This window comes from Taudactylus pleione, unplaced genomic scaffold (assembly GCF_031769625.1).
Source record: "Taudactylus pleione unplaced genomic scaffold, aTauple2 ptg000128l, whole genome shotgun sequence".
Lineage (NCBI taxonomy): Eukaryota > Metazoa > Chordata > Amphibia > Anura > Myobatrachidae > Taudactylus > Taudactylus pleione.
The window spans coordinates 6,563,287-6,587,650 of NW_028284530.1; the positions used below are offsets into that span (position 1 = coordinate 6,563,287).

The following is a 24,364-nucleotide window of genomic DNA, read 5'->3' on the forward strand; positions in this document are numbered from 1 at the left end:
ATCTCGCAAGTATCGCGAGATGCCACGTGCAGCACTGGAGCCGGCAGCCATAGCAGTAGGGACACCGCTGTCCCTGCTGTGGGGATGAGGCATCGCCAGGTTGTAGCTGTCGATAGCGACAGCTACAGTGGGCGGAACGGTCAGGCGAACTGACCGTTCATACATTGCCCAGGCTATCGGCGCTAATGACAGGGGCGCATAGCGATCATACATCGGGGAGAAGCGGTATAACATAACGTGCGCTGATACCGCTTCGGAGCTTCTTACATCTCCCCCAATAAGAGGCATCAAAGATTGTGTTTGAGGTTAGTAGAGAAATTACTACTGAATGTTATCTCTGGGTAGCACTGTTATATTGGTAAAATAAAAGGCAGAGCTGCCATCAGAAATTATGGGGCCAGAGACTGACAGAATAGGCATGCCCCCGGGGCCCCCTTGCCTCCCAAACCTTCCCTCCCCCTGCCCCCTCACCTGCGGGGCCCACCAGCCCCTTCCTCCGGTACCTCTTTCCTTGGTCTATTAAATAAGTGCCAGTGGTCCTCTGCCAAGATAATTTTACAGCTTTGTTTTTTCCTGGCTTAATAAATCTTATTATTTACTTACCTTACTCCGAGTCCTTTCTTTTGCTTCTTCTCCTCCGGCAGAAGCTGGCACTGCTCCGCGGCCCCTGCGACATCTCCCATCCAGACAGAGGCACAGCATGACGTCATGACTCCAGGATAAACTTTATTGAATCTAGAGGCTGGCAGACCTCAGCGCGGCATGCCATATAGTTTAGAGAGGGCCCTCCTCCTTTTACCTTATGGGGTCCGGGTAGACTGGTCAGAGGCGGGTGTTCGCAGCAGACAGTCCCACCTTTTTCATTCAAGGTAGCTGCGGGCTGTGCATTGGCAGTAATAGCGGGCGGGCCCCCCCCTGTTCTGCCAGTGTCCGGGCCTGGTACTACAGTCCCGGCAGTCCCCCCCCTGTTCTGCCAGTGTCCGGGCCTGGTACTACAGTCCCGGCAGTCCCCCCCTGATTGTCGGCCCTAATAAAAGGTATTTGTTCTCACATATGATGGCAGCAGCAAAGTGGTTCATAGTGATTTATTGCCCATATTTTAGAACTACTGTGGTTTTGGCTTTTTTTATGGTTTAACTAAATCAGTGGTTCTTAACTCCAGTCCTCAAGTACAGGTCATGTTTTGTGGATTTACTTAATCATGCACAGGTGATTTACTCTATTTTGCTGGGTCATTAATTATCCCACCTGCTTCCACAGACAGAAATCCTCAATATATGACCCGTTCAGGGTACTTTAGGGTTGGAGTTGAAAACCCCTGTACAAAATAATAAATCTTTAGTGAAACATCATATCACTGAGTACTTGAATGTTTTTTATTATTTAGATCAAAGCTAATCTATAGGCGAGATTTTTAGTCACCCAATCACTAGAGATTAATCGCTGTGCTTAAAATTCACCTGTGTAGCTTCGGTCTAAAATTAGAAAAGATTTCTGTCACTTCTGTCCAGATGGAGAGTTATAAGTGATTTAGTTAGGAGCAAGGTTGTGTGCCCACCCGTGAAATGGGTAATAATGCCTCCCTAAAAGTGCTTTCTCCATCTTGCAAAGCTCATCTAAGGGCACACGTGCAAGTAACCCACGCTTACCCAGGAATATCCCTGATCTGACCGACTCCTCACATTGGACGAAGCACATCTAGAAAACCTGTCTCCTAGGTTGGGCTGAATGAGGAGCACAACACATAACTATAAAAGAAAACATTTAAAAACATTGGGAATGATAACAGGTGTGTTATATATACACACAAAACCAACATTGAGAACCTGGATTGGAGTCAATTCCCAGTATCTGCTGCTTTGTAAGGGAGAAGGCTGTGGGGTTTACTCAAGAACACAGGCAGCAATTAAGTCTCGTTTCATATTGGCATGCCTTTGCTTGGCAGGAAAGGAACACTGTCAAAATAAAATATATGGTTGAAAACTATTATTATGACTCATTCATGATATCTACACAAAGAAGAGTTTATAAAGAGACATGGCAGAATACACAAATGACACAGTGCATGGACTTAGCATGCACAAGATGAGGTTTCTGGTGCCTACATCAATTAAGTTAGAAATCACAATGAGACCTAACTGATCTCTATTGTTCTTTTGTGAGACTTTCAGGACTGACGAGGACACATGGAATAAAGGAAAGTTTCTTTTTCACATGAAATGTATACTCTGAGATCAGCTGTCTCTGCATCACTTCCAGATTTCATGAAGACAAATTTAAAAAAAAACCTACAACTTTTGTTTATGGGCAGAGGCGGCTGTAGGGCCTCAGGAAAATATGTCATGGATTCACAGTCCACATGATCATGACACTATTATTTTAATGCTGGAGACAAGTGATATGATGAGTTCCTGTGTGACAAGAATTAGGGGTCTATTTACTAAGCAGTGTTAGGAGACAGAGTGAAAAGTGATAAGAATGTGATAAGGTGCCAGCCAATCAGCTCCCAACTGTCATTTTTCAAACACAGCCTGCGAGATGACAGTTGGGAGCTGATTGGCTGGCACCTTATCACTTTCTTATCACTTTTCACTCTGTCTCCTAACACTGCTTAGTAAATAGACCCCATAGTTAAGGGATGGGAGGAGGCATTAGGGAGGAAGAAGGAGGGGATGGAAGGAGACAGAGACTAGTTATGAGAAAGTGGTTGTGGGACAAATAGGGCAGGGAGAGAAAATGAGTTAATTTACAGATATTAAAAAATATATATATGGGAGCTAGGGAGACCAAATGTAGTACATGGATAATTTATACATATTCTACATCTAATCATGTGACTTCTGAGGGTAAACAACCAGTTGTAAGGTTTGGACAGACAAATGCCCGGGCCTGGGCTGGTAGTATTGCTGGGGTGGCGAGCAAGCTACCTATTGTTCCAAATTGTGACAAATCAGAAACGGTCAGATCTCAAAACCTAACTACAGGCTAAAACCTGTGGCTTATTTATCAACTCTGTGGATGAGTTAAAAATGTGAGTAGTCTCTGACCAGCACGTAGCAGCACGTCTTGTACTCACCCATTATAGGTGCTTGCATACACAGAAAAGTGTATGCCAGAATGGAGTTTTCTAGGAGTCTGTCCAGCATAGGGATGGGAGGCCTCAAACAATGAAAGAAGCACAGTAATTATATAAGTCAACAGTTTCAAATTAATAGTATTATGTAATAGGTACAGCCAGGGGTGTATCTAGGGATCCGAGCGCCCCTGGCAAGGTAATGGACTGGCGCCCCCTATAATTTCAGGAAATGCCCCCAGTAGTAGTCCCCTCTATGCAGTGCCCCCAGTTGTAGTCCCCTCTATGCAGTGCTCCCAGTAGTAGTCCCCTCTATGCAGTGCCCCCAGTAGTAGTCCAGCCTATGCAGTGCCCCCAGTAGTAGTCCCCCCTTATGCATTGCCCCCAGTAGTTGTCACCCCCATACAATGCCCCCAGTAGTAGTCCCCCTACACAGTGCCCCCAGTAGCAGCCATCCCCCCCATAACGTGCCACCAATAGCGGTCCCCACAATACAGTGCCTCCAGTAGAGTCCATCCCCTCCATAACATGCCCCCCTATACAGTGCCCCCTAGTAGCCACACATCCCCCCCTGTGCTGTGCCAGAAAAAAAAAAAACACACAGAAAAAAAAAGTAACTTACCTGATCCCCGCCCCTGCCAACGATTGCTGCTGTCCTCTCCTCCGGGCCCGCTCTCGCTCTGCGCTATGTGATGGACATGACATCACCCGCTGCGGGGGGGGGGGGGGGGGCGGGCGGAAGGCAGTGCTCATGAGTGAGCTCCAGCCGGCTCCCTCTGTGGACGCAGCAGCCAATGAGAGTCTGTCTGACTCTCATTGGCTGTCTGCTATAAGAAACAGACAGCCGCCGCTGGCGGCTGTGTGTTTGTTACTGTGTAGGGCAGACCACTCTCACTGCGGTCTGCCCTACACTTGGGTAGTCCACCCATCAGCTGCTGGTGGCACTGTCGGACGGCACCCCTGTCAAGTGCCATCCTGGCCAATGGGTAGATACGCTCCTGGGTACAGCATTTATAAAATCCATAGGGGTGGAACAGAATTTCTCATGTTCCTTTATTTATGCTGCTGCACTGTTTGTACATGTGTTTTTCATTTGACTACAAATCTGTGCGTTGCATGTTAAATTGAGGGTCACATATATCTTGTGTCTTAACACCAAACAAAAAACATAACCTGAAAAACTTTTCAACTTATTTTTTATTTAGTAACCGAGTGCCTACTATTTTCATTTAACATTAACTGCAAAAGACTTTGTCCATCTGTCAGGAGGTTTAGTTTTCTTTATGCCAGAATAATCTCTGATGTGTGTGAATAAAGTACTGGAAGTGCACGTTTATGAATACATACAAGTACTGGATCTTAGGGCCAAGCTGCTTGCCATTGTAATGATTACATTTGTGAAAACTTCTTATGACTTTCTACAATAACAAACAACTAAAACAAAACAATCTGCCTGGATATTAAAAAAAAAGAAATTATGTTCAAAAATAATGTAGAAAAATCTAATTATAAAGAAAAAATACAAATCCACTGTTTATCTTTACTGCAATAATGTATCAAGTTGTATTGATGCAAAAGGTGAGGCTGTTCTTGCTGAAATGCTTTAACATGATGTATAGTAGAGGTGGCCAACCAAAGAGCCCAAAAATATCTGTAGGTATGTGAAAGAGCCGAGATGATGCGTGCGCTGAAGGTGCACATGCAAAAAGGGGTATGTATTTTTGTAGGAGCATGTAAAAACGCATGCACACACTCACCATGCATATTAAAGGGAAAGAAAAAGCCAGAACAATATAAAAAACATTGAAAAAAAATGATCCACATAAAATGCACTGAAACAAGCCAGATCCACATAAAATGCACTGAAACAAGCCAGATCCACATAAAATGCACTGAAACAAGCCAGATCCACATAAAATGCACTGAAACAAGCCAGATCCACATAAAATGCACTGAAAAAGCCACATCCACAAACAATACATTGAAAAAAAACCCAAACAGATTCACATAATACAATCCAGCAGTCAGTGTCAGTCAGGGGAACCGCATCAGGACAATGGAAGAGCCGCATGTGGTTCAAGAACCACAGGTTGACCACCGCTGATATATAGGTCATCCTGGATAAACTATTCCTATACAAGTATTAAGCACAGGAAACCAATAGGCTGAGGTGTTTGCTACCAAAACATACTGTATATACTGTAAGCAGTATACAAGAACACAGATCACTCAGACATAGCTCTAATTAAATATCTTCCTCAGGAACAGCTTCAAACTTAGCCAGCCACACTGACTGCACTCTACTCTCCTTCATCTATAGTAATAGGGCTAAAATGGGGGGTAACAGGTGAGGTTCACACATTTTTTATCACAAATGAATATACTGTGCATCTCAATTGAGGTCTGCAACCCATTAATTTACATGGAAATTAATTTTAATGGCGTTTTCACGTGTAACACACAACTGGGATAAATCCAGCACAATTCTGGTTAAATTGTTTTTGTTAATCTCTACTGGGCATACTTTTTCAAGTGTGATGACATGCCTGAATGTACTGAAATGAAAAAAGTACCATTAAAACATGCATTTGCATTAAATGCATATGTATAAGATAGTAATGTTTGCAGCATAGCTTGAAAAAGGAGCGTTGAGCGAAACGAGTTGATGGAGGAGGGGATTGCCTATATGCTGCCTCTGGAGACCACCTTGTTGAGAGGAGGTGTTGTACTTTGGTACCTTTGCCATTACTTCTAATCTATACATGTGCCTTTCTCAGAAGGCCTCCGGCGGTATGAAGTAAACCTGCTTATGTGTTATGGAGTGTGCACAAAGAAAATTGTTATACTTTTAACCACTATGAGAAGCAACTTGTTCTGCATTTATATTTGGCGGTTATAGTCTGGTGAACGTGAAATGCTGAGGTGATCTCCATTCAAACAGAAGACCAAATATACCTTTCAAGGCACATTTTCACCTATTCAAGGTTAGATGTTATGTAGGAGAGGAATCCATGTCCTTTTTATGAAGTTTTAAATGGATAATCCACTGTTGAACTTTCTAATTTTTTAAGAAGTGTAGAAAGAAACCGATACCAGAACTTGGTGGCCTTCCCTTTATTTTATTATATCCCCATCCTGCCCACTTCCCTGGAAAGTGGGCGGGATGAGGGAGATCAATCCACTATTCCGGGGGACTACCTTAAAAATCATGAGTCTCCCGCACCTTCTGGGAGAGTAGACAAGCAAAGTTTGCATGCCTGTGAGTAACCAGCGTTAGACAAGCCCCCTCTCCCACACACACGCACTTAAAATGGCAACACGGTGAAACACAAATGTTACCCCCCCCCCTTCCCCCACTCCCCGTACACTGGGAGGGGGAGTAAAATGAAACACAAGAATGGGGTGGGAGTGACACACAGACAAACCCAAAGGGGGAGACAGTCATACACATAGGGGGGGGGTTTGCTGTACTTGCATTGTAGTATTCTGCTAAGGAACAATAACAGGTTCCACCAATGCAGAGGAAGCTGGTATAGGAGGAGAGGAGAGGAAGTGGAGGTGGGGACAGAACAAGAGAGTCCATGAGACCAAAGATCCCCCCCATGCTGCCACTTAATTAAGCTCTGCTGGCAAAGAATCCCATCTACAGACTGCTGCTGATTCACAGACGGACTGTTTATGAATCACAAGCAGTTTGTGATCATAGGTGCCTTCACATGGGTCTCAGTCTCCACTCCAGCTGGGCCCATTACATGGGTACCTCTTGTACCCCAGATGGCAGCCCGACCCCCATATGCCCTTTCCGGGCTGGCCCACAGAGAGCGAAAGCCTCCACTGTCTTGGGTAGTTACACCATTGCAACCTTTGATTCACATTATTAAAAGAATAATTCCTTTTACTTGTTACCCTTATTCCACCTAAACTAATTTTCTAAATTTGGGAAATCACTCAGCTGTGAATATTCTTTTACTAAACTCAACAGGCAGCATTTCACCCCCACTAATTTATTCCCAGTCCCAGACACCACCAGTGAGGCTTTTCGATAATGCCAAAAGCCAGGATTACCATTACGCTAATCAGTAAAAAGCTACGGTATGGCAGGGTATGTAATACAGATGTAAAACCACCGCATTAAAAGTGAAATTTTAGAAACATCTATTTAAGTATAAACAAAAACATACCAAAATCTGAAAATATTTATTGCTCTCAAGGTTTAAACTATACCTGGAAAGTGAAACTGCCAATTGCGCTAAAGCAGGTGAAAATAAACATTGCTACCTGAGGCCGGGAACGCTGTAAGTGCACTGGATGTGCGTTGCTTGCATTTTCTGAGTTCAGCTAAAACCAGCGCTCATGGAAACTCTGCCAAACATCATTTTTCAATTAAATATTTACTTCATATTCAGAACCGTAGGCATTTTTAGAGATTAAAAGATTTTCCATTTACATACTTGACCTCTTCTATCCACTGTTTTTCCTCTCAAATACACAAGAAATAATATTGCCGGATTTGGCAGGTACCAACAAGGCTTCTTTTAATTACTTAGTGAGTAACGGCATCAGCTGATAGCTGGGTTCGGGGAATGATTCTGATAGCATGGCCACTGCAAATAACACATTGCTGATGCCCAGCTGCATATCTGAACCACTGTGTCAAGAAAATAGGAAAATGCAACAAGAAGTTAAAAAATTATCATTGAAAAAGTGACATAAAAACATTATGGGGCTATTTGGCACATTTTTTTCATTGTTGTAGGTAAGAGTCCAGTTTAAAAGGTAGGTGTTTGGAAGGCCACCTATGTATTGTATAAGTCACACCAACAGCAACCAACGCTAATTTGCACTAAAGTCAGCTAGCTATTATTCAATACAAAACATTTTAAAACATGTGGGAGAACATTGCAATCTATTGCCAATACACATAATGACCTATGCTGAATAGTGGCACAAATACTTAGTTTAAATGGTATCACCACTGAAATGAATTAGTCACACATCCCACTCCTTTAAGATACATTTTTAATGTGTGTGGCTTGTATGGCACAGTAATAAATAACATTGGTACCAAGCAGAGCTGGCCCTACGGGTTGAATTCCAACCAAGGCCCTATCAGTGTGGAGTTTGCATGTTCTCATGTGTTCACATGGAATTCCTTCAAGTCCTCACACAGACCGAAAACTTGTGAGAACCGAATACTACTACTCTGGGAATATCCAGGAGACTCCTGAACTTCAGGAAGTTCTCCTGGATTCTCGGAAAAGTAGACCAGCCTCCTAGATCTCTAATGAAGTGGGCAATCAGCGGGCTTGACGAAGGAATTTGTAATAAACCAAAACATCATGCCCACCCCACTACACCAAAGCACAAATAGCGCCACTGCACTGTGGGTACTGTGGCCAGATACACCATTAGCAGCACCTCCACAGCTAATAAGGAAAACAGTCTTCTGCCAAAAATGTGGTTGAGACTAGAAGTGTCGTTGGGACATGCAATGGTGTAAATGATTAAACACTTATAAAGCATAGGGTGCTATGGTAAGGTTACATGAAGGACAATAATAATATATTGTTATTTACTAATACTTAATACCTAGAATTCAATGCTAATCTATAAACAAAGCCTATGCAAATAACATAGCCCCCTGAGTTTTATTTGTCTTTTCTTGTATCTCAGCCTCACTATGACGCACTATATCTAACTCATGTCCTTGTAACTTTATATTTCCCAAAAGGGGTGCCGAGTTGGGTAAGGGATGCTGGCGCTCAGGGTCCTGACTGGATTACATGGCTGACACCTGCAGGTAAGTATACTAACACTAACCCTACCCCTAACCCTCCCTCCCCGCAGCCTAACCCTAATACTCCCCCCCGCAGCCTAACCCTAACCTTCCTCCCTACAGCCTAACCCTAACTCTCCCCCTAACCTCAGTACTTACTGTCGGGAGTCTGACTGGTGTTGGTATTCCGGCGCTGGTATCCCAACCGCCGTGATCTCAACTACATCCCGGGGTGCCTTATACATAGTAAGTCAAACTATATAAACTGAGGCTAGTCAGAAAACCAGACGTCCTCAGCCTATACCTGGCGCTCCATAGAACACAGCTGCAATAATAAAATTACAACTGAAAATACATGTTTACCTGTATAAAGAAAAAATAATTTGGAATCTGTATCCTACACTGTACACAGCGCTGCAAAACTTAATGTCAGTTGCCAATCAGACATACACAATTACGAACATATGAAAAAGAAATAAGTTGCGCTAGCCTCTCTGAATCATGAAAAACAAGATTTATTGCACACACAATAACAATATAATAACATCATAAAATGTAACTCTAATGCTGCCCATCCACTACTAGATGCGGGGACGACGGCACGATTACAACATAGTAATCACGCCGTCTTCCCCCTAGGGGAGAAGTGCATACACTGAACGTTCAGACGTTGACTGTATGCAGATCAATCATCCCTGAACATGGCAACCTGACGGCGGTCGTCAGGTTGACCGTCATGTTCGGGCGATGATGGATGTTAAAAACGACCAGCGGGCACGCGTATCGCTGGCCGTTTTTAACATTTTACTGCCCGATTTGCGGACGATTTGCAAGCGATTGCACGATAACAACGTCGCTATCGTGCAATCGCCTGTCAAATTCGCCATGTGGATCGGCAGCTTTAGATGAGAATATATTCATCACAATAATACAGTTGTTGCAACAACTCATATAGCTATTAAAATGTATAAATTCAATAAGTTAAATCCCCATATAGAAAAAAGTCTTGACCAAAATCTTGAGAACCGTATACTACTCTCTGGAAATGTCCAGGAGACTCCTGAACTTCAGGAAGTTCTCCTGGACTCACTGGAAAGAACAAGAAAAAGCACCAAGAAGATAGCGAAACGCGTCGAAGGGGTTAACACACTGTGACCCCAGTGTTCTGCAACTCATAGTGTACATTTCTGCTCACCGCGATTACCCACATACACGCAGTGAGGCGTGAGCTCTGATTTAGACTGGAGTATTATCAGCCGGCAGCTGGGACATGGAGCAGTGTGGCGAAGGTAACATTGCTGACCGAGACCGCCAATAAACCGCGATGACGGTCAGACATTCGTCTTGCATTACAGCCGCTACTCCGTCCCACCTGCCCTGTGGGAACTTTACTGCTTACATACAATGCATACATCCAGCGCTCTTTTTAATATTCACCTTTACAATTGAGATCCGGCGCACTACAAGCACCAGCCTGACACCGTCATATATCAAGTTATTTGCAGGATAACTAAAGCACCTAAAGTGGTAACAAGCGCTGAGCCTCTGAACTGTATTACCTACGATTTGACCCAAGTCAAGACTTTTTTCTATATGGGGATTAATCTTATTGAAGGTCAAGGTCAAGAACTACTATGCCCCCACCTTTGTTGGCGGGGCGAATGACAATGTCCTGGTATCGGGAGAGTTGCTTGAGCGCATCCCATTCATCCTTGGTAAGATTGGAAAAAGTCTTGTTCTCTTTATCATGCATACTGCACAACTGTGCATCAAGTACCTTCATGAAGCCAATAATGGCGGTGTTGTTGGTGATAGGGTCATACATGGGCAGTTTTTTTAAGGATTTATATCTCGCTTTAGAAACAGAAGAGTCTTCTCTGTTACTGAAAAACTCAAGTATCAAAGTCCTGTTTAATCGTTTAGTATCCACCTTCCAGTCTAACTCGTCAAATTTGTTTGTGGGAACGAATGAGAGGCCTTTGTTAAGTACTGAAAACTCAGATGGCAATAATGTCCTGTGGGAGAGATTGAATACTATATTCTCATTGGACGGCCCCGCTTTCTTCCCCCGGTGGCATTGCCCACCTCGTCTCATGGGTCTGATCTTCGCCTGCGTCCAGCGCAGGTATGTACCCCTAAAGGGGGTTTCCTGCTGGTATCCGTGCTACCTTGCTGGGGTCTATCACGACTTTCTCCTGTTGAGGAGTATGAGTCACTTGTGGAATCAGTATCAATTGGACGATTAAAACACACACACACACACACACACACACACACACACACACACACACACACACACAGTGCACCTGTCCTCCATTGCAAAACTCATTGCTAAGTTTTAAACTGCATCTAGAAGCAACAGCAGCACAAGATCTGTAAATCGAGAACTTAATGAATTGAGGGCCTGATTCAGCAAGGAACGCAGTTGCTAATACGTACGCAATCGGCCGATTGTTCTGTTTTGCGCATGCATCGCAGTACGCAAACTAACCATTGCGATTGGGATCGCAGAGACTATGCAGACCCATCACAGAGTGATTGACAGGAAGTGCCGTTTGTGGGTGGTGATGGAGGGTGGTCGGGGAAACGCAGGTGTGCCAGTGCTTTTTAACGCCGTTGCATGGGTGTGCATAAATTATCCACTGCGATGCCATACGAAGCCTAAGGTCTGATAGCGTGCTCTCAAGTTATCAATTTCTGAGTAAGGTCAGAGCTGTGTGTGATGTTGCGATGGTATCGATGTTTTCGCAGTCTTGCTAAACATTATGAATGTGTGTAAGATAAAGTGGGAGTCCTTACGTAGTGCTATGGCGGCATTGAATTACTAACGCAGTTTAATTGCATGCGTAATCGCTATTGCATTCGCAGTTGCGATCCATAATGAATCAGGCCCTAAGTTTCCATTACAAGCAGTAACTGTACACACTAGCCGGAGATCAACATGCGCAATGCCAAACATTGTCTGGTATAAAGCACATCACCACTGGACTCTTGAGCATGAACACAAGATTACAGAAGGCTCTAGCACAGTGAAAGAGTCTGTGCTTTTACTGAACTGTGCCATCTATATGAAGATGTCACTGGTATACCCTGGGTGCAGGGTGTGATGTGTAGTCCCTCCTGGATCTAGGGGCCTGGGTGTACCATGTGTACACTCCACCCTTTGTAAATAAGCCTATGGATGAATTGGAAGCCTATGGATGAATGCGAGGCCAGGCTAATATGGTCTGAACACACTAATGCTCTTGTGGCTAAACAGACGCAAATCCTGCAGCAATGTCCCAAAATCTAGTAAAAATTCTTCCCAGATCAGACGAGGGTGTTATAGCAGCAAAGGGTTTAAACTCTATATGACTGCCCATGGCTTTGGAAAGAGATGTTGAAAAAGCACATATGAGTGTTATGTCCGGGTGAATACATACTTTTGGCCTTGTAGTGCATATCTATTATATAATGCTGCTATTGTCAATCTAGCAAAGACTCCGTAGAGAGTCAGAGGGAGGTCTTGCCCCTCCCTCCCCCAGCAGCTACCACTGGCTGCTCAGATGCCACAGCTCTCTAAACTAATTGGCATGGCCTGTCCAAGATCGAAACCCGACCACATTGTGGCCCTCATTCAGAGGTGATCGGAGGATTCAAGCGGTTGCTCAGAAACTGGCCGGCCGCTTGCATCCTGACCGGCCACCTCTGTTTCGGTCGTTAGGCTGTGGGTTTACACCCACAGCTCTAACGACCGCTAGGGTGATGGTCGCGATGGTCATAGACCATCGCGACCATCGGGGCTTACGACGAGACCCTAGGGTAGGGTCTCACTTGTTGTAAGCCCCGGAGAGCTTCTGGCTCTGTCAGAGCCGGAAGCTCTCCACTGACATCACTAGTGATGTCAGTGGGGCCTCCCCCAAACGGCAGGTGTTCCCATGGGAACGCCTCCGTTTGGGCTGCCACCCGCCCGGCCCGCCTTCCAAATGGGGCGAGCTGTCAATCAACATCGACAGCTCGCCCCCTTTGGAAAGGGACCAGCTACGACCGGCGCTGTCGGTCGTAGCGGGTCTCGCGCATGCGCACGAAGGAGCCGGCTCCCTCATGCGCACTGGACAAACATCGAGGCGGCCGTGCATTCGTAGACGGTACGGCCGCCTCTGAATGAAGCCCTGTGTCTGGACTTGCGGACTGCCAATGATGAGCTCGCCGCTGGCTGTCATGGTTAATTCTTAAGAAAATAACTTTAAGTTGACAATTAAATTACGAAGAGCCTGTGCCAAAGTGTTTATTTAGAAGCATTTCTGTTTACATTGTATGTTGTAGCTGAGTTGCCATTGCATCACCCATACGTTTTGCTAATAGCGTTGATTTTTAGTCTTTTGGTATTTAGTACTGTGTATCCTACCACTGGGACCTGTCTACAATGTATCTAATGTATAGAGAGAAAGGTTTTCCGCACATTTCTATCTATATAATAATCTACAAAGGTATGAATCTTTTTCAGCATGCATGCGCTGTGGGAGCCGAGGTGCACTCGTCCAACAGCTTCCACTGCTAGTGTTACAGGCAGACCTAGCCTGGTAGAAAGAGACAATGCTGGGTCACCGGTAATGGGGTAAGTATGGCTCATGTACGAACCCGCCAGGCTGTTAGGAATGTTGTAAGCCGGCGAGGGAAGGGGTTGTTGCGTGACAGAGAAGCAGAGAGGAGACTCGGCTGGACATAGCAGGGGGCAGGACGGCTTGGCATACTGAGGTGACCTGGTGTTAGGACTGGGGACTAAGGACTGCTCAGTAGAGGTAAAGGTACTTGCTCATTGATGGTAAGTGAGGTTTGCAGTAGAGATGGTCGTATATAAGTCCTCCTTATAGATGGAATAAGCAACAGGACAATATATGTGGGTGTTATCAGATAGCAAGGACTAAGAGCAGCACCAATGGTAGCAACTGGGCTGAACTGCTACCAAAGTGGATCCGGACTTGGAGAATACACTGGTAATGGAATGAGACCAGAGTTGGAGAACACACTTATGCTGTAGTGAGACCGGACTTAGAGAATACACTGGAGTTGGAATGGAACCAGACTTGGAGAATATACTGGAGTTGGATTGGAACCAGACTTGGAGAATATACTGGAGTTGGAATGGAACCAGACTTGGAGAATATACTGGAGCCGGAGTCGTCAGAGTGACTAGCGGAACTAGCCTGGGAGCTTGAAACAAAGTATGAGTCAGTGACGAAGTTCTAGCGTCTATATGCCATACAGGGCGAGACGCCTAGCACAAATGAGCCACTCCAAGAGGTGTTAGGTGGACTTTTTCTTTAAATTGTAAATCTTATTCGCATCACAGAGACAGCAAAACACCACTAAGCATACTAGAGACGCTGGGCTGTGACTTTATCCACACAGGAATTTGTTTTAGACACGTACAAAGTCGCACATGAAGCACAATGGAACTTGTATACAGATTCAGACTCAGTCACAAATAGATGTACAAAACTTGCACATCAAATTGATCTGTGCAATCTATCAAAGTAATTTTGTTGCTTCCAGCTATTTTATTTATACAAATAAGACACACATTATAAAAGAGAAATATGCCGGGAGCAGCTGAGTCGCCCGGGACCTGCAACGACTAGAGGGGTGGTTTGGCACAACTGAATCCACAGTGTATGATGACACCTCTCTACTGAGAAGACCAATATTTAAAGTATGGTTGCATGATCTGCTGTTTGCATAGACAAGTGCTGACCTTCACATGTGTCTTAACAACTATATTTACCTTTTAAATAAACGATACATTGTAGATAGGAATACATGTGCCATCAGAATTAAAAATAATTTAATTATTATTTATTTCATCTTTTAAAAAGGAAAAAAAAATAAGCTGAAAAAAACCCAAGATAAAACCAACTCGGGATCAAAACACAGAAACAACATCTGCCAGGAGATCCAGCAATAACGCGGCCAAGAAAAAGTTGGCAATCAGCCGTGTAAAAGTTGCTCTACGGTTCCTAGAATATACAGTATATTTCTCTGAAGCACTACATGCTGATCATATTAACGTGATTAACTGCAAATGATTCTCCATAAACTGCATTTCTAAGACCTCTTTCATGTAGCTGTTAATTTGAGAATTGCCCAAGCAATACTACTGAACTATTTTATGAATATTTTGTCACGCAGATTCCGCTAAATGATGAAAACAAAGATTGATTTGTCTTACTGGATATATTTAACTTTTACATGGAAACTTACAGCTAAATTGGAAGATTTCAGATAAATAACATTCATTCTATTGTATCTTACAGAGAAAATAGGACTTCATTTTAACAACTCAATAGATGCCTACACCCTCTGTCTTCAAATGTGTTTTATCCTTAAGCAGATTGCTTTGCCAGTGAAGCTGATCCTTCTGATACTAGAAGGGCTAACCTTGGGTTACCTACTGCACTATACTATTTCAACAAACAATCTTAAAAATCAGTCTTAATGTGGGGGTGATTCAATTCAGCACAATGTTGAATAGCCCTGGGAAGGAGTTCCCGGAGTTATTCAATTGACTGCGCTGGTAAGTGCGACTACAGTATTTCTGCTCGCACCTTTAGGAGGTGCGAGCAGAAACCAGACTTAAGTGCCGGCCGCGATGCTGTTTTCTGGCTTAGCATGATACTAACAGCATCTCAGTCGGCCCTTTAGTCGGGCTTGATAGCAGTCAATTGATAGCTCTGGGAACTCCTTCCCGGGCTATTCAACACTGCGTTGAATTGAATCCCCCAATCTGACCAAACAGAGAATATTACATGTGCACTGTTGGTGACGCTGGGACTGTGGGTTTGATACTGTCCCAGGGTGCAATATATTTGTACTGGTCATGGACAGATAAATGGAAATCCGTGGGTGACTGACACCAGGTACATATGGAGAGTAATGGTTTACACAGGGTTGGGATGTTATGTCGACAGTGACCATGTTGACGTTCATAATGAATGCCATTGACGAAATATCAACTTGGTCACAATGTCGATAATAGCGTTTTCTGACATGCCTAACGTCGACATTTTCTAGATTATCAACAATTATTCCGCAATCCCGGAAGTGTAAGCAGATCTCCGCATGGGGAGATTTAATGTGGAATTTGCGGGTCCGCAAGGAGGGGGCGGGGCTAAACACCGCTATTATCATCATTTAGCCCCCCCCTCCTCGTGGACCCGCTAATTGCAGATTTTTAGGAAAGGGGCAGGGCCTAATTATGGCTACAGTCCGGCTCCGTCCCCTGAACCTGCCTGCAGGAGGGCTGCTCCCGGAAACCATTTATTGGAAATCGGTAAGTATGAGTAAATGTCAACATTATGGCTGCATACTCTTCCACACAGGTGTGGTTCATACATTAAATAAGCAACAGCCATCCCAGAATGGTCAGGTTCATTTATAAAAATGCCTGACTGCCATGGTGGACTATGACTACCTCAGTGACTTTAAAAGTTCACTGCCCCAAATAAACTTTGACATTAAATGGGTCATTAAACCCATATTGGTAAAAAGTTTTCAAGGTAAAAATGTAAATGTCACACGCCGGCCTGGAGACCCCAGAATCAGACCCCTTCGCTTACCTGCGCTGACCCGCGCTGTCTTCCAGCTCCCGCGCTGTACGCTCCTTCCTCTTCTCCCAAGGCAGTCTCCTCTGGTGTCCTCTGGAGGGTCCCGCTACTGTGCTGCTCCCACGCCGGCTCCTGCTGACCGCTGGTCCCCGCTGACTACCTCCAGGAAGCGCTGTCCTCCGGTCCATGGGCGCGGCCATCTTGAATTGCCCATGTGACCCCACTACCACCAATGAGGAGCCTTCTCCTTCTCTCTCAGCCTGTCAGCTCCCAGTGTCCACTATAAAAGGATCCCCAATGCTCACACAAGTTGCCAGTGCAACTAGTTTCTTAGTTTAGTTAAGCAAGCCTTCCCACTGCGCTCCAGCCGCTCCACGTAGCCGCTCAGCTACCAACGTCTACCCACGGCTATCCAGCCGCTCCACGTAGCCACTCAGCTACCAATGTCTACCCACAACTAACCAGCCGCTCCACGTAGCCACTCAGCTACCAACGTCTACCCACGGCTATCCAGCCGCTCCACGTAGCCACTCAGCTACCAATGTCTACCCACGACTAACCAGCCGCTCCACGTAGCCACTCAGCTACCAATGTCTACCCACGGCTAACCAGCCACTCCACGTAGCCACTCAGCTACCAACGTCTACCCACGGCTATCCAGCCGCTCCACGTAGCCGCTCAGCTACCAACGTCTACCCACGGCTATCCAGCCGCTCCACGTAGCCACTCAGCTACCAACTTCTACCCACGGCTATCCAGCCGCTCCACGTAGCCACTCAGCTACCAACGTCTACCCTCGGCTATCCAGCAGCTCCACGTAGCTTCCTAGCTACCTCGTTACTGCCGCATTCCTCAAACTCCTGTCAGTTCGCTGCACCCTCTCATGCGGAGAAACTTCATTAAGCCAAGTCTCCTCCAGCGAGCGTCTGCGCCAAGTAATACAGATCCAAGGCCCAGTCCGGGAACACAGCTCCTAAATTCCACGTTTGTGACAGTTTGCACTGGCCTGATGGACTCGGCAAGTGGTCAAGGATCTGGGATAGAAGCCTCGCAGGATGTACTATCCCGTCTGGAAAGACAGGAGACCTCTCAGGCTCAGCTGATCCAATTTATCCAAGATATGTCGTCACGCCTGGACAACATTCAGTCCTTACTGGCTCATCCCGCTCCCGCTGGCTCCCAAGCCGCCTCTCCTCCTGTGGTGTCACCTACTCCTCCGGTTCTACCTCCTGCTCGTCTTCAGCTCTCCCGTCCGAGCAAGTTCGATGGCAACCCCAAATTATGCAGGGGTTTTTTAAACCAATGCGAAATCCAATTCGAGCTACAATCCGCCAACTTTCCGACGGCCAGAACCAGGGTGGCATATATCATCTCCCTACTCTCTGGCCAAGCACTCGATTGGGTCTCGCCCCTTTGGGAGAAGTCGGATGCCCTGCTCTCAACTACCCCGAATTTGTTGCTACATTTCGCAAAATCTTTGATGAACCCGGAAGAACCACTTCCGCATCAGCTGATATTCTACGCCTCCGTCATGGCAGCAGGACCGTCGGCCAATACGTAGTCCAGTTCCAGACTCTGGCTTCAGAACTCAATTGGAACGAGGATGCCCTCATCGCTGCCTTCTGGAGTGGCCTTTCTGAAAGGCTCAAAGACGACCTAGCTTCCCGTGATCTTCCAACCAGTTTGGATGGGTTAATCTCTCTCTGCAACAAGGTGGATCTCCGTCACAGGAAGCGTGCCTTGGAAAGAGGCAGATTTGATCGTGGAAGGCCACGTCCAGTTTCCCGCTTACCCTCTCCTCCTCTGGGCGAAGAACCCATGCAGGTCAACCGCTCTCATTTATCGGCTGAGGAGCGGCAGAAAAGGCAGAGGCAGAACCTCTGTATGTACTGCGGATCTCCTCAACATTTAGTTAAAACTTGTCCCATTCGTCCGGGAAACGCCTCCTCCTAACTTATGAAAGAGAGGTTAAGTTAGGAGTTGCCATTGAATCACAAAGGAAGTCTGATTCCACCATCCAGGCTCATTTAAAGTGTCCTCGAGGTTCCAAAGCTGTATTAGCTCTCCTGGATTCCGGAGCGGCAGAGAACTTTGTCACTACTGAATTTGTCCAGAAGCATCAAATCCCCATGGAAGCGTTGCCTCGAGTCATCACTTTAACCGCCATCGATGGTAGTCGCATTTCTAGTGGAACCATCACCCATCGTACAACACCACTTAAACTTACCATTGGGGTGCTCCATTCCGAACAACTATCCTTCCTAGTGATTCCCAAAGCCTCTCATTCTTTAGTCCTCGGATTACCCTGGCTACAGAGACATTCACCTCAAATCGATTGGACCACCATGCAAATAATTTCCTGGGGTTCCAATTGCTTCAAAGGCTGCCTTCAGCGGGTAATACCTATCAGATCTTCCGTTGTACGGGATTCTACAGACCTGCCCAAAGCCTACGATGGGTTTCAGGACGTCTTTAGCAAACAGAGCGCAGACCTGTTACCTCCCCATCGTGATTGGGACTGTCCCATAGATCTGATTCCCGGGAAGAATCCTCCTAGAGGCCGAACCTACCCTCTATCTCTCCCTGAGACTCAGGCCATGTCGGAGTACATTACGGAAAACTTAAATAAAGGCTTCATTCGACCTTCCACGTCTCCAGCAGGGGCTGGATTTTTCTTCGTAAAAAAGAAAGATGGTGGCTTGCGCCCGTGTATTGACTACCGGGGTCTTAATGAAATAACTATTAAAAATCGCTACCCTCTTCCTCTCATTACAGAGTTATTTGATAGAGTCAAGGGAGCCACAGTTTTTTCCAAACTCGACCTAAGAGGAGCCTATAATTTAATTCGTATCCGTCCAGGCGATGAATGGAAAACGGCCTTCAACACCAGGGATGGGCACTACGAGTATCTCGTTATGCCCTGCGGCCTCTGTAATGCTCCGGCCGTCTTCCAGTTTTTCGTCAATGAAATCTTCCGGGACCTCTTGTACAAGTGTGTGGTCGTTTACTTAGACGACATTTTGATTTTTTCTCAAGACCTCCAAACTCATCGAGACCAGGTCAAACAAGTCCTTCTGAGGTTGCGGTCCAATCAACTGTTTTGCAAATTAGAGAAGTGTCTGTTTGAGGTCTCAAGTGTACCATTCCTGGGATACATTATCTCCGGAACAGGCCTTCAAATGGATTCGTCAAAACTACAAGCCATTCTTGATTGGTCTCTTCCTTCTTCCTTAAAATCCATACAAAGATTCCTAGGATTTGCCAACTACTATCGCAAGTTTGTAAAAGGTTTCTCGACTCTGGTAGCTCCGATTACAGCCCTCACCCGCAAGAGAGCAGATCCAACTATATGGCCCGCCGAAGCTACCTCTGCATTTCAACTTCTTAAGCAAGCCTTCATCTACGCTCCCATCTTAAAGCAACCAGACTCCACCCGGCCCTTTATCCTGGAGGTGGATGCATCCTCTGAAGGTGTCAGTGCAGTGCTCTCCCAGCAATTTAAAGATGAAAAACTTCATCCCTGTGGTTTCTTTTCCCGGAAGTTTTTGCCTGCAGAGAAGAACTACACCATTGGAGATCAAGAGTTACTCGCCATGAAACTAGTCCTCGAAGAATGGCGATATCTTCTAGAAGGAGCTCATTACCCCATTACCATTTTTACTGACCATAAGAACCTCCTTTATCTTAAATCTGCAAATTGCTTGAACCCTCGTCAAGCCCGGTGGGCAATGTTTTTCTCCAGATTTAACTTCAAAGTCTCCTATCGACCCGGTTCACAAAACCTCAAAGCCGACGCACTCTCCCGTTCCATGACGAGCAACCCTGATCTACCCATGGAACAGCCCCAACCAATCTTGAATTCAGCTTTCTTCGCCTCTACCCAATTATCTTCTATACCCCCGGTTGGGAAGACTTTCGTCGCTCCGGAACTCCGCAAGAGGTTACTGCATTGGGCTCATGCTTCCCGGTTCTCTGGTCACCTGGGTATGGATAAAACCCTAGAATTTATCCAGCGGTCCTATTGGTGGTCTTCGATGAAAAAGGACGTCAGGTCTTATGTGTCTTCATGCATCAAATGTGCCCAACACAAGATACCTCGGCGGGTTCCACACGGTCAACTCCAACCTCTTGCAATTCCATCTAAGCCATGGACTCACCTATCTATGGATTTCATCTCTGATCTTCCTCCATCTCGGGGCCACAACACAATTTGGGTTATCGTGGATCGTTTTTCTAAAATGGCTCATTTCGTACCACTTACTGGGCTTCCGTCTGCACCTCTACTCGCCCAGAGCTTTATAAAAGAGATCTTCAAGCTCCACGGCCTTCCTCAAGAGATCATCTCCGACAGGGGAGTACAGTTCGTAGCGAAGTTCTGGAGGTCACTCTGCTCAGCCCTTCAGGTAAAACTCAAATTTTCTACCGCTTATCATCCCCAGACCAACGGTCAGACCGAAAGGGTCAATCAAGACCTGGAACAGTTCCTGCGCACTTTTGTCTCCTCCTCCCAAGATGACTGGATTGAACTTCTTCCTTGGGCCGAATTTGCCCACAATAATCATTATCACACGTCCACCAGCTCAACTCCTTTTTTTACAGTTTTTGGTCAACATCCTCGAGTGCCAGAGTTCCCTCTTCTTCCCACATTAGATGTGTCTGCGGCCAAAATGTCCCTTCAACGGTCCTCAACATCTGGGAAAAGGTTCGTTCCTCTCTGACTAAAACGTCAGCCCGGTACAAGAGATTTGCTGACCGCCAAAGACGAGCGGTTCCAAATTTCCGACCTGGGGATATGGTCTGGCTCTCTACCCGAAACCTAAGACTCTGAGTACCCTCGATGAAATTTGCTCCGCGATTCATTGGTCCATTCCCAATCATCAAAGTCTTGAATCCTGTGGCTTACAAGTTAAAGCTTCCTCCATTTCTTCGCATTCCAAGTTCTTTCCATATTTCTCTTTTAAAACCACTAGTCTTAAACCGATTTCAGAAGGTCCTGCCTAAAGCTTCTAGTGTTCAAACACAGCAGGGAGAGGAGTTCGAAGTTGACAGAATCTTAGATTCCCGTTGTCGATACAACCGTCTTCAATACCTCATCGACTGGAAGAATTATGGTCCGGAGGAACGAATGAGGATAAATGCCTCCGATGTCCATGCACCCCGTCTGGTCAAAGCGTTCCATGTGAAATTTCCTCATAAACCAAGGAAGTGTCCGGTGGCCACTCTTGAAGAAGGGGGTACTGTCACACGCCGGCCTGGAGACCCCAGAATCAGACCCCGTCGCTTACCTGTGCGGGCGCTGACCCGCGCTGTCTTCCGGCTCCCGCGCTGTACGCTCCTTCCTCTTCTCCCAAGGCAGTCTCCTCTGTTGTCCTCTGGAGGGTCCCGCTGCTGTGCTGCTCCCACGCCGGCTCCTGCTGACCGCTGGTCCCCGCTGACTACCTCCAGGAAGCGCTGTCCTCCGGTCCATGGGCGCGGCCATCTTGGATTGCCCATGTGACCCCACTACCACCAATGAGGAGCCTTCTCCTTCTCTCTCAGCCTGTCAGCTCCCAGTGTCCACTATAAAAGGATCCCCAATGCTCACACAAGTTGCCAGTGCAACTAGTTTCTTAGTTTAGCTAAGCAAGCCTTCCCACTGCGCTCCAGCCGCTCCACGTAGCCGCTCAGCTACCAACGTCTACCCACGGCTATCCAGCCGCTCCACGTAGCCACTCAGCTACCAACGTCTACCCACGGCTAACCAGCCGCTCCACGTAGCCACTCAGCTACCAACGTCTACCCACGGCTAACCAGCCGCTCCACGTAGCCACTCAGCTACCAACGTCTACCCACGGCTATCCAGCCGCTCCACGTAGCCGCTCAGCTACCAACGTCTACCCACGGCTAACCAGCCGCTCCACGTAGCCGCTCAGCTACCAACGTCTACCCACGGCTAACCAGCCGCTCCACGTAGCCACTCAGCTACCAACGTCTACCCACGGCTATCCAGCCGCTCCACGTAGCCGCTCAGCTACCAACGTCTACCCACGGCTATCCAGCCGCTCCACGTAGCCGCTCAGCTACCAACGTCTACCCACGGCTATCCAGCCGCTCCACGTAGCCACTCAGCTACCAACGTCTACCCTCGGCTATCCAGCCGCTCCACGTAGCTTCCTAGCTACCTCGTTACTGCCGCATTCCTCAAACTCCTGTCAGTTCGCTGCACCCTCTCATGCGGAGAAACTTCATTAAGCCAATTCTCCTCCAGCGAGCGTCTGCGCCAAGTAATACAGATCCAAGGCCCAGTCCGGGAACACAGCTCCTAAATTCCACGTTTGTGACAGTAAAATTCTGACCTATCACCACCAAGGCTCTCTCATAGCTCCAAACTGTATAGGTTTCAAGGGGATAGTGCTGACTCACAGACCTCAAAAGGAGTCGGGCTGCTGAAAGACGATGGAGCGTCACAAAAAAAGGGTGTGCTATGGGATGGAACCGGGGTGGAGCTTAGCTTGTTCAGTCCCTATTTTGCATATATACATATTGGGAGGCATGCTAGCTTCCATTCACAATTTCAATACCATGATATGTAGGAATATGGAATCTACATTAAAGTACTTCCCAAAATGGCAGTAAAGCGGACGAGAGGTAGTTTTTTTTATATTTGTCAAGATGTTCACACGGTTTGTGTGTCCAAATACTGTAATCCAAAGGTAAAATAGGTGAGATAAACAGCACAAAAAAAAAAAAACTATGACAGAAAGTTAATTTCTATTAAGTTACATGTTAGTACTGACATTCTGCAACCAATATCTACATAATTTGTATTTTAGACATAGTAATATACTAGTTATTGTGTTACTGCTCATCTGTAAAAGCCATAAATGACAGGACACTGTCAAGATAACCTCAGTAATATGTTACTTATATAAGAACAAGATTAAGTAGTCACAGGTAGTTTCTATGTTGGTTAATTCATATTGAACTTTGATATTAATTATCAAGGGCAAGTTTTGCAGAAATCAATTTAAATGGTCACTAAAATCTCTGTTAAAGTTAATAAAGATTATGGGGGAGATGTACTAAACCTTAGAGAGAGATAAAGTGGAAACGCATTCCATAGAAACCAATAAGGTTCTAATGCTTCATAGACTGCTAGATAAATGATAGCTGGAAGCTGATTGGTTGCTAGGCAATTGTTCCATTTTATCTCTAAGGTTTGATACATCTCCCCCTCAACATGAAAAGACATCTTGTAGTATTCACAAATTCATATGTACAATTTCCCATTCGCTGACAGAAATTTGGATGTTTAATGACATACAGGTACAATGTAATCTACTGTATGTAACTTCATGCTGCTTTCCTCGGTCAGCCATTTTGTGTATAGACTTCCTGTGGTGTCATTCCTGCTAACAGGAAGTCTGATGTACACAGGGAAAAGGTCTTCTCTGTCATTGAACTATCCAAAATATTTTCAGTTCTTTCCAAGTCCTGAAATGTTTATGCAATAGCTGTAGGTTATTGAGGGCCTGGTTCACTATGGATTGCTATTCTGCTTATACGCACGCAATTGCGTTGCTAATATCAGCGGTGATATTGAACATTTTTGCATTGCGATCGCAGCCTGACATAAGGACGCCCACTTCCCCTTAATCACATCCATATACTTGGCCAACATAGAGAAACTATCGGTAACATCGGACCCATACGCAAAGTTAATGAAGTCCAGACCTCATTCAGGAATTGCTTACTTCAGTGCACGCTATGAGTCTTCAGGCGGCGGCTGGTTTCACAGTGGCTAATTCATGCATACCCAATGAAACGCACTGTCACGCCTGCGTTCGCCCGATACACCCCCCCGTCACCATCCACAAACAGCACCTCCTGTCAATCACTCTGCAATGGGTCTGCGTATCCTCTGCATTCGTAGTCCCGAGCGCAGTGGCTAGT

General features: G+C 45.9%; 1 protein-coding gene across 1 annotated transcript in view; it reads right to left on the reverse strand.

The window, feature by feature from the left end:
* ATG7 (autophagy related 7) overlaps window positions 1-24,364 on the reverse strand; it is a 288,071-nt gene that overhangs the window by 76,829 nt on the left and 186,878 nt on the right. The gene's annotated exons all lie outside the window — the stretch shown is intronic.